At 39.5% G+C, this 12,052-nt stretch overlaps 1 protein-coding gene across 2 annotated transcripts in view; it reads right to left on the reverse strand.

Moving 5' to 3' along the window:
• shank3a (SH3 and multiple ankyrin repeat domains 3a) overlaps positions 1 to 12,052 on the reverse strand; it is a 194,746-nt gene that overhangs the window by 140,189 nt on the left and 42,505 nt on the right. The window lies entirely within an intron of this gene.

Here is a 12,052-nt window from a genome sequence, read left to right on the forward strand (position 1 = left end):
TTCTGCATATCTCTCTGTCTACAATATGTTTATCTCAACATGCTACTAACCAAGATGTTAGATCTAACAGGCATTTAAATATATCTCTCTGTTTCCACCTCTGCCTGTTTCTAACTACATTACAGTACCGGTTCTACAGCTTTAAAGTCTTTCAGTCCAAATGTGTGTTTTCTAATGATATTCAGTGATGAAATGTTCAACCTGTCTATTCTTAAAGCCAGGAAGAGCTCGTCTGACCAGCATAAGAGTATAGCAGAAGACAAACACCATGTGGTATTAAACATGACATCAGTGGCATCAGGCTACACATTACATTCACTGTGATACAGGGCACCTGGCATGCAATTTCACCTCAGAGAGATGTGTCACAACTAGGATTTAACATTTTTCCTGAAAATTAGATGACTCAGATCCAGGGATGTATTATGTGTGTATGGATTTATGTATTTATTTATCTAGCCCAAGTAATGTATCAATATCATTCAAATAATATATATATCATTCAATATCATCCCAAACTGATATTTTATATATTATTTGTATTATAATTTGGGCAAAAGAATACAGTTTATGTCCATCATCAACACAGTTTGCAGTGATCAATTCTGCTTCGTGATCAAATGAGCTGCGTGCGTGACATCTGCTGCAGCGCTGCATATGAAATGCCAGGAGGATTGTCTGTGACTTGTCTTCTGAAAATCCAGGCAACCCGTATAAAACCAATATTTTACAGAACTCCATTATAAAAACTAATGAAATGTGCTAAAGTAAACCGATCTATTAAACCAAATCCATTCTGTGGCTGTTGAGATTTGTATGTGGCTGCAAACGGGAATAATCACTCAAAATATTTCTTAATTAGGGTAGGGCAGGCATATTTCTCTTTTAAACACATACACATTCAACTAAATGACAGCAAACGACCCACAGAAATGTACAACTGTGCACTGCAAAAAGACAGGGTCATAGGCCGATGTAAAACTGAATTGATAAAAAAAAAAGCCTAAACACTCTGCTGGAATATCAGCGTAGGATAGAACTTGTGACAACTTTGACTACATATTTCTTTTAGTTTACAATGCATTCTCACCCTGCCCTTTCTTTTTCTTCTGGAAGTGTGCTTTCCAGAAGGAGAGAGCATCGATAGACTGCACTCCGGCGGTTTTGGCATTTTCGTGAAAAATTGGCCGCGGATAGAAAACGCTTTCTCCACCTCCACAGATGTAGAATAATGTTGCGTAATGAATTTAGTGAGCCTTCATTACCGTAGCTACATTACAGTACCACCAGCCTGCATCAACATTAGTGTATGACAACAATAGACGCGCACTCCTTGCGTTTTTTGCGATTTCATTTTATTTCCTGTTTCCCGTCATAACATTTCCCGGGAATTGGGAAATAGTCTTGATCAGATTTCATAGGAATCCCGTTTCCCGGGATTAAACCCTAGTCACAACAATGCACACAGAAGAATTGAGAAGCCTATTCATCTGCAACAGCAGTTATTAATGCTCACGATAGCCATCTTTACTAAGGAATGGTTTCGTTATAGTTCATGCTGTGACTAAAACATGTACTGTAATGGACGCGTTACGTATTCTTTAATAAAATGACCATTAGTTTGTTGGGTAGATAAAAACTTCCTTAACCTCTAGGTTATGCTGATGAAATTTCTCACAAGTGTGTGAAGTTACAAAACAGTCATTGTGTCACAAACTGAGTTCCTTACACAAAGTGATAACTGAGAACGGAGAATGAAAATCAGTCACAGTTTGTGGCGGTGCAATTAAAAGTTACACCGCTCCATACTCACGTTTGTTAGGTGTTTACTGGTGTGTAGAATGCAGGCACAGTCACTGAAGTGTGGTGTGCCAATATCTTACACAAGTCATTTCCTCCTTGTTAGCTATATGCTAAAGAGCTGGATGGATTACTGCCAAATCTTTCTCATTCACATCTCACTTGTTTAAGCAAGTGCTGAAAAGGCAAAAGCTACTTTTATTTATATGCATCTTTGGCAGTTTCTAGGTAGCTCATATGTCAACAAATTTCATTTTTCACTGAGTGAAAAGTAAAGTTTGGCTGAGTCAAACTGCTGCTGTGACCAGAACAATTTTAATTTTAACACATGGTCTTTCACTCAGCAAAAGTTGAAATTAATCGAAAAAGGAATATTAAAGAACATTAAATTCAGCGTATTGAAACCAAGTTAAATGTCCTTGAAATCAAACTTCTTGCTTCAGTGAAATAATTTTAGACACCTCTGGTGCAAACAAACAACAGCCACGTTTTTCTATCAGCTGCATTCATCAAGTCAACCATGAAAGATTGCTGTTAGAATTGAGCACGTGAGGACACATCTGGCACGGACAAACTAATATAAACCCAGCATGTCTCCATTTGTGTCTATCACAGTCAGCATCCACACGCATTTCTTGTAAAATAAGACAGTCTGACCCCTTTAGGTAACCACATACTTCAGCTGAGCTCACTCTTTACAGTGAACACACATCTGTTCAATATGGGGTATTATTAGTTAAATACCATGAACAAGTCTCTCGCTTTAATCTTAAGCCTTACTGGCAATGGGAAACTATACACAGTTGACTTTCAAGTCAATCTCCAAATCCCATAGCATCAAATGAACACATCTGAACTATTACTGTACTTTACCCGTGAGACAGGAGGGGAAAACCGCATTGATTCAATTAAGTCGGATTAATGGGCTAACATCAAGATTCAGACACCTTAAAAGACACTTTGTGAACACACACTACACACTCTATTAACACAGAAAATGCTGAGGCTGGACTTTCCATAATTATGGACAATGGTGCGTGATTCATGCTGTCCATTTGATACGAATAGTTGAGTATAATTTGTGTTGAAGTGGCATGTCAAGGAAACCATTTTGAAAAGCTAAGGTGTGTGTGTGTGTGTGTGTTGTGTGTTGTGTGTGTGTGTGTGTGTGTGTGTGTGTGCGTGTGTGTGTGTGTGTGTGTAGTTAATCTTCTGTGTGCTATAGCAGCACTACAACATGAATCTCAAACAAGAACAAAAAAGGATTTTAATGCCTGTTTTATCTTACAAGATTGTTTACAATGACCAGCAAATTAATTATTATCAACGAAGACAACAAAACCTTCTGTAATTCCGCAAAAATGTATATTAGGATGTCCATATGGACCCTGTTACCATTTCAAGAGAGATAGTAAATTATTTGAATCTTGTAAGAGTTATACATTTGCTGTCTGCAGGCACATGTCGCATGTAATTAAGTAGCCGGTTAGCTGCAGGTCTTAACAGTTTACCCCGAGTACTCCCTTATGAGTCACACCAGCCAGGGGATATCTAGCTGGCTTCATTGGGATGCAGTGGGTGCATTTTGAGAAAGTAAGGTAAAAAAAGAAAGAGAGTGAGAGGGGGGTACTAATACAAAATAGGGGCACGTGTATAAGAGCCAAGAAAGAGAAACAGACGGAAGGTATAGTGACACTGTGAGCCAGGAAGAGAGGGAGAGATTATATATCCGTGGTTCTAGCTTCAAATTGAGGAGCTTTAAATACTGAGAGGCACCTTATCTTTAATCTGCAGAGAACCCTGGACCTGAATCTGTAAAGAGACAGCAGGCTGTAATCTTCAGTCAATGGCCACTGGCAGCCACTCCACATTAAGCATTAGACTCGTTTGTACTGTATAAAAAAAAGAAGAAAAGAGTGTAAAAACTTCATGATATCCAAAATGCATGCACAGTGCACAACACATACTTAGAAACAGGTGTAGCTACAAAGATATTCTTCAGCAGCCTTCTCTGCCATTGTCTCTATAGAGACAGAGTGCATTTAGGTCTCGCCCCCACCGGAGGGAAAAACAACTCTCCGCTCTGCATTGACTTGTATTCCATGAAGGTGCCTCCTTGTCATTTCCATCTGCTATAGCAAACAGAAAAAATGCCTAAAAACTGCTGTGTGGTGGTATGCACAACCAACAATGTAAAGAACCCACAACTTAATTTTGTCAGCTGCCAAATAAAAAAAAAACTGATCTTATATAAAGACAAAAGTGGAAATAGATGTGAGCAATCAGCAGGAAGAATGGGAAGACTGTGGGATCCTGAAACTAACCTAACATGATGTCCAATGTTACGTGTACAACAAGCATTATATTACCAAGTAAAATACCCAGTCTGTTTTAGGCTAATTATATTTCTGTAAGTTACAGTTAAAGCTTTAGTGTGCAACTATTTTATTTAAATGAACGTCCGTTACATTTAAGCCATTGCCAAACGAGTTGATACAAAGCTAAGTAAGTGTTGTCCGGCGAAATTTGCACACAGAAGCTCGAGTGACGCGTTTTATGTCCCCGCTGAAAAAAGGAAAACAGCAGCATTCAGCTTTGGAGACGAAGAAGACATAAAAAGTCCATCATGTTTTTTTATTAATCCTCCGTGTCCTCCTTGATTTGACGGGATAAACACTTCTAGTAATTTCACGAAGGAGGGGTAGGAATGTTGCGGGTTCACCAAAGGCTTGTGTCATGTGGTTGCCATTTCATGTTGTTGTCATTACATACAATCCCCCATGGGGGCAACAGAAACTGTGCACAATAGCTTTAAGCTAAAGCATTTTGTACACCGTATGCAACTCGAGTTATAGTGGAATGTGGATAAATCAGAAAACTATGCGGGCAAAGGCACTTGCAAATGCCAATTGTTTTCTCCTCCAAGTGGACGTGGCTTTCAGAGGATGACTTGATGTGCTCTGTCTGCCTCAGGCTCTCTTACACACACTGCATTTTAAATGTACACTTTATTTCTCTTGTCTAGGACCACAGCATCATGACATGTTGCACAATGCTGTCTTTAAACACACTGCAAACTTACAGTTTAAATTTTACACAGATTGTTTTAGAAGGAAATGTTTTTGTTTTTCAGGACATATTTATCCTGCCTTTCAGCCTTTCTTTTTTAAATTTAAATTTGCGTTTCATCAGCCAGTTACTCTCAGAGAGTGCCAAGGTGCAGTGCACCCAAGCTGGTTGCCAAGAAAACTTGCTGAAATTTTCAAATTGGTCAATAGGGTTGGTTAAAGCTTTTTGAGCATATAAATTTCCTCAACCACGAACAATTAAGTTATGATGACTTCTTACTAGCACATTTGTGTCGCAATACCCCAGTTTCATTTTCAAAGGGAAATTCATTACTTTCCAATTTCCCAAGGTAAAGTTATTAATAATTTAAAAGCCATACAGCCAAAACAAACATGCTATAACATAAAAAAAGATCTAAAGACTAAAAGCAAACTGGAAGATGTCAAATAGTCATTTTATTACATGCTATTAGCTTTTTGTTATTTATTTGCCACATACTTTACTCTGGTAAAGCATATTTAATCATAATAGTGATACGGCTCATTTAGGTTTGTATGTATTGCTATTCACTGATTTTGTCCTGTGTCTTTAATTATTTATTTATTAAATATGGTTCAATTACGTGGAATCTATATTCCTCTTCAGAAAACCTGCTCTAAAAAGATTTGCTTAATTATTGATTTGCTTTCGATTCATTTTTTTCAAATTTGGACTCATCTTTTAAAAATATGTAATTGATTAAAACTGGGATTAATTTATAAACTTGTATTTGTCTCTTTTTTTGAAACTGAAGACATCGACTGACAATAACAGGTCCAGCCACAAAGCAGTAAGAGCTGAGATGGTATCACTTGTCCACTGCTGTCATAGCCCAGTGCTCGAGTGGAACTCCTGGAGCATGTCTGAACCCATGTCACCATACTGACCCCAATATCCCATGTGTGCTTTTCATCTAATATTTCCTTTTTTTTTACATGTCACTGTCAACCTGCCTTTTCAACATGTCAGGCGCATCACTGCTGTGATGTCCTGCTTTGTCACCCCAGTTATCTGTCCACCATGCTGTCAGGGTTCTCTTTGAAATGCATTACCACTGGAATTTACTGCTAATATTCTCTCTCTTTTTTTAAATAATTCAACTCTGAATGACAAGATTTATATCACGCCACTCTTAAATGAGATGAAAAGGGTGTTAACCATGCCATGGAGAAGTCAGACTTCTATGTGTCTAGCCAACACTGGATAATTGATTCAGTCATCGATGTAACGTATAACATATGGACTGTGATGATGAAACAACAGTAAAGGAATCAAACAGTCGTACACATTACATTATAAATTCTATTTGTAATGAGGTAAGATAAAATAATAATGAATGATGACAATCTCTTCACCTTGCCATTTTTAACAATCTACATATACAGTGTAAATAGTTAAAGCATTTGGATGAGATTTCATATTTTTGGGGATTTAATCCCTAACTTTCAAATACACTATTGATACACATCGAAAGAGCAATGTGTTTTCCCTTTGTGGTGCCTACATAATCCTCAAATTTTGTCTACCCCAAATAGTAAACCCACCTCTCAGTACCACACAATAGCACTAAAAAATAACAGGCTTGAAGACTAACATAAAGCTGAATCAACACCTCTCTAAAACGGTTTCAACCAAAACTAAACATTAGAACCTTCATGAAGGTTAGATTTATTGCAGGGCTGTTCCACATTAGTCAGGTGTACCTAATAAAGTGTCAACTGAGTGTACAGCCATGGACATACCTATAATTTTTGCAGTTTACGGAACAATTTGAATTCATCTCCCAACTGACATTGTTGAGTTACCCACATCGGTGAAATGTTCACCCATGCGGCACAAAGTCAAGACACATACACGCACACAGAAAGCACACAGATCTGATTGCTCAGCCGTTACTCTCAGCGACCACAGGACCACAGGAATATTCAATCTTGCCCATAATTTCTGAATAGGTGCACACACAACTCTGCATGCAATGACACAACCAAAGTAGACTCAAGAATTGCTTCAAAAGCGACTCATTTGTGAGTTGGTGTCATAAACAAAATGTAAGAAACATACGACACATGTATAACAAATACTCCCATGCATTAATGCTTGCACATAGTGACATACAATTGTACACACAGCTTGATTAAATTAACATATGTCAGTAGTGTAGTTCAGGTTCTCTCTTTCCAGCCCTCTACTTCCCATCTTCCTCACTCAGACACTGTGTTTTTATGCAAGCATAAACAGGCATAGACACACACTAGCACACAACAAATCTCGATTAAAGTCCTCTTCTCTATTACTGTTGACAGGCCAGACTGAATATGCCAACAAGATCTACAGTTAACGTCAGTCAACAGGGAGTCATTGCAAAGTTTATGAACACGCATGAAGACACAGCCAAACATATAGACACACATATCCATACACGTTTGCTTATTTTTAGAGAAATAAAGTATATATTGACCCTTACTCCCGGTAAAAGTTATAAAAGTCAACTTTAGAAACTTTATGAAGTTTATAAAACAGAGCTAAAAACCCAGAAATTCTGATATATTGGAATCCACAAATTATTCAAGATATTTACAAATAATGTAATACTTTCACAATTAAAATGAATTCAATTAAGTAACAGTTAAATGTCTCTAACATTTTTCCTATAAGTCTCAGTGCGGCTTAAGCTTTTGCATAATGTTCGACTAATTAAATGTAATGTGCTGTATTTATATAGCGCTTTTCCAGTCTTAACAACTGCTCAAAGCGCTTTTACATCTACAGGAAACATTCACCATTCACACACATTCATACACTGTGGCCGGGGCTGCCATACAAGGTGCCACCTGCTCAGCAGATAAACATTCATACACATTCACACTCCGATGCGCAGCACCGGGGGCAACTCGGGGTTCAGTGTCTTGCCCAAGGACACTTCGACAATGACTGCAGGGCAGGGATCGAACCACCAACCTTCCGACTGGCAGGCAAACCGCTCTACCACTGAGCCACAGCCTCCCTATTAAAACCTCTAAGTGCACGATGTGCATCCATGTGACCAAATCAAATTAAAGGAACACGCCGACTTATTGAGACTTTAGCTTATTCACCGTATCCCCCAGAGTTAGATAAGTCCATACATACCCTTCTCATCTCCGTGCGTGCTATAACGCACAAACTGATCTGTCTGACTAGTCTAGCTTACCACAGATCCTGGAGGTAACCGGCCCCAACTAGCCTACTGCTCCCAATAAGTGACAAAATAATACCAACGTTTTCCTATTTACATATTGTGATTTGTATAGTCACAGCATGTACAAATAACAAGGTCACATGAGACACAGCCATCTTCCAACCATATACAGTACATACTGGGAACTATTCTCCACAGTAACCGAAGCACTGCTACTTCTGCTACTTGGGTGGAGTGATTTGCTCGCAGCACCTGAGAAGACCCGTGGTGAGGAGCAGAGAGTAACAACAGTGCATATTCAGGTGTTGCGCTAATCACTCCGCCTAAGTAGCAGTTGCCTTCTGTGGAGAATAGTTACCAGTATGTGTACGGTTGGAAGATGGCTGTCTCATGTAACCTTGTTATTTGTACACGCTGTGACTATACAAATCACAATTTCACTTGTCACAAGTATCACAATGTCACTTATTGGGAGCAGTAGGCTAGTTGGGGCCGGTTACCTGCAGGATCTTTGGGAAGCAAGGCCAGCGGTGGATGCGTCAGACAGAGTTACGTCACACACGGAGATGAGAAGGGTATGTATGGATTTATCTAACTCTGGGGGATATGGAAAATAAGCAAAAGTCTCAATAAGTCGGCGTGTTCCTTTAAGATGAAAGAGCAGGCAGCTCCAGTGGGAATAAAAACATTACGTCCAAATTGTAGCACTCTAGTACATAAAATCTCTATTCACCTGTATTGTATAGTCAGACAGATTAAGCCTTTCATCTTTTGGTGGAGGCCACAACATCCGTAAAGGCCGTCAATCAAACAAGGAAATCATATATTAAAATTTAGTGTCCTCTCCTTTCTGGTTCAGATAATATTACAACGGTGAGACTTGTTCCCTTTGTACAAACACAATGAATATCCAGCACAGAACTGTAATAAAAGCTCAGTATGATTGGACCTATATTAATGTCTCCATCTATTCCCAGGCTTCTCTCAGACTAGACTCCGCGAGAAAGAGATTAAGGAAAACAAAGACAGAAAAACAACTGAAAAGAAGTGGAGAGGGAATATAATAGAGTTAACTCAAAAGGAGAGTGGATCAATAAACCAAAAAGATTTAAATGTGAATAAGATATCCTCTAGTGAACATTAATTATTTTATAATTTCATTTATTAGTCCAATCCAAATGTGCATTCCCAAAAAACAACATTTATTCTCTTGCTACATCCCAATCACAGTTATTTTCCCCAACGTAAGACTCTTAGTGTCTGCACTAAAGAAAGAACACATTTGTACCACCAAATTACGGCTGGGCGGTATACCGATTTATTAAATTATATACAGGGTTTCATCCAGTCTATTGCAAGCCGGGTTGCCCACCGGACCTAAGCCATTGGGAATAATTGTTTAATGTATTTTTAAGACGTTTTTTAAACTACAGTTGCAGTGGGCCGCATTGATTTGAAACTTAGACGTAGACATATTTTGAAATCTCCATTTAGCTTTTTAGCACCTACATTATGTAGGGGCCTGTTGAATCTGTCTTATAGAGTTTTTTAATTTACAATTTTGCAGTTTTGTCCATCATTCCGTTATCACAAAAACTATTGGGCTCTACATTAATGCTGCCATCAGTCCGTGACTGCCCCAGTCAGGCTCTCGTTGACTTTTCTAGGGGAAACACTGATATAGATATATTTTCAAACAAGATATGGGATAAGACAATACAACTTTCATCAATATAGTGTGATGTTGCATTACATGATCCATTTCTTCCATAAAAGACTGCGCCTCCCTAGGGAGGTGTTCCAGGCACGTCCAGCTGGTAGGAGGCCCCGGGGAAGACCCAGGACTAGGTGGAGAGATTAAATCTCCAACCTGGCCTGGGAACGCCTCGGGTCCCCCAGTCAGAGCTGGTTGATGTGGCTTGGGAAAGGGAAGTTTGGGGTTCCCTGCTGGAGCTGCTGCCCCCGCGACCTTATACCGGATAAGCAGATGAAGATGGATGGATGGATGGATTGATTTCTTCCATAAAGCCACACCAGTAATTGCATCTTTCCTCTCTTGCACTCTGCGTAACCCCACCCCCAATCTCCCACTGTGCCTGTCCAGCTCACTCACTCACAACAGGGTCCAACAATTAGAATTTCCTGATGCCCCTAAACCAGTTAAAAGTTAAATCGGACCAGTAAATACAATCAGCCAGTTGCCCGATTGGAGCAGTGCTCGAAAGAAAATCGACTATGCTCCGAGACTTTCCTGTGCACAGACAGACTTGTTTACTTCATGGATAAAAAGGCAATCATTCCTTAAACAACAAACGAGTTAAAATGCAAAAGGAACATTTATTGCCTCTCGGAGAAAAACATGACAGGGTTGAGAATAATTCATGTGTGTAACATAGCTCCTTTGGGGAATAGGTATGTCAAGAGAACCAATGCTCTGGTACCAATTCTAAAAACATGATGTACTTGTTTTTTCACAGTAACCCAGTTACCATATAGGTACCGGGGGATGCAATTCTTCCTGACCAAGCCTGTCTGACAAGGGCAGCATATACACCTAGAAGTGTTGTAGTTGTCTGCTAAATGCCAAAGAAGAAGAACCACATCTACCAGCAACTTAGTAAATAACATCTCATATCTGTACACACCATGACGTGCCTCTGGCTTTACTGTACATCTACGGCAACGGCTTTCAAAGTTCAACTGGAATTCCCAAACCCCAAGTAAGTCTGTTTCTCTCTGCTGTTTTCTTTCACAGAGAGCCTGACCTTAACGTTAGCCGACATTAGCCAATGTTAGTGATTGTTCCAGCGGACTTCTGCATGACGCCAGTTAAGTTTAACTTCAACCAACCTGATTCTATGTGAAAAAACAACAGCAAAGAGAAACAGACTTACTGTACATGTAACTTAAAATACTTGCTAATACAAGTAAACTCATGAAAGACATTACCGTATCCTAGCTGTGTGGTTATGTCAGGCTTCAGGGCGGGCTGTAGGTCCAGAACCTGGCAGATTACATGTAAATCATTACCCGTCCCCTTAAATCCCTTTACTCCACACCAAAACCCTGACAGAAAGTTGGAACTGACAGTTTTTTTAAAATAAAACACTGACACTGAAAAAAGGGGTGCGTCGCCCAACACGTTTAATAAAAGTGCTTGTAACGTCTCACATTAGGATTTGACTAACAACTGAACCTTTATATAAAAATAAAAACATTTTTGGTCCATTTCGCCCAGCCCTAACCGGCACAAGTGAGTTAGGAATTGAGATGGGAAGCTCCACAACTGGCAAAACAAACTGGTATGTATTGGGTCATTACTGGAAAATGTGTGTTCACTGTGAAGAACAGCGCTGGTTTGGCATAGCTGATTTAAAAACACACTTCTGCTTTGCCCACCTTGCCTTCAGATATGCCAGAAAAATTCACAATTCTTGTTTCCACCCTTTTGAATTTTTCCATATCTGCATTGTCTCTCTTTGTGTAGGACCTGGTGGGCAGATAAAGGGGAGAAGGGATACTGTGAATGGCAAGAGAAATGAGAATAAGGGGAAAGGTGTTACACCGGGTCAAATCTCTCTCCAGCTCTCTCCCTTCCGGGCTGTTGTGGGAAAATGGAGGTAAGAACCGGATACCCACATCTTGTGCCCCTGCTGTCACTGTGAATGAAGCTAAAAAATAGCAAGCTAGGGACGAGGGAGGCTTTCCAGATGGACGCCCACCAATCACTGATACAACATTGCATAAGTCAATCTTGCCTGCATTTTCCCACAATATCCCTGTTTGAGTTTATTTGGAGGAACTGTCAAACCACTGTTGCCCATAAGACTTGGAAGTCAGATGAAGAGAGAAAGACATGAAGTGTGGATGAAAGACAGTGAAAAGAAAGGCAAATGAAAGGAAGCAAGAGTGAAACAGACAAAAAGAAAAAGATTTAATGAAATCAATCAAAGAGAGACATAAGAC

Source organism: Etheostoma spectabile, chromosome 8 (assembly GCF_008692095.1).
Source record: "Etheostoma spectabile isolate EspeVRDwgs_2016 chromosome 8, UIUC_Espe_1.0, whole genome shotgun sequence".
In the NCBI taxonomy this organism is placed as follows: domain Eukaryota; kingdom Metazoa; phylum Chordata; class Actinopteri; order Perciformes; family Percidae; genus Etheostoma; species Etheostoma spectabile.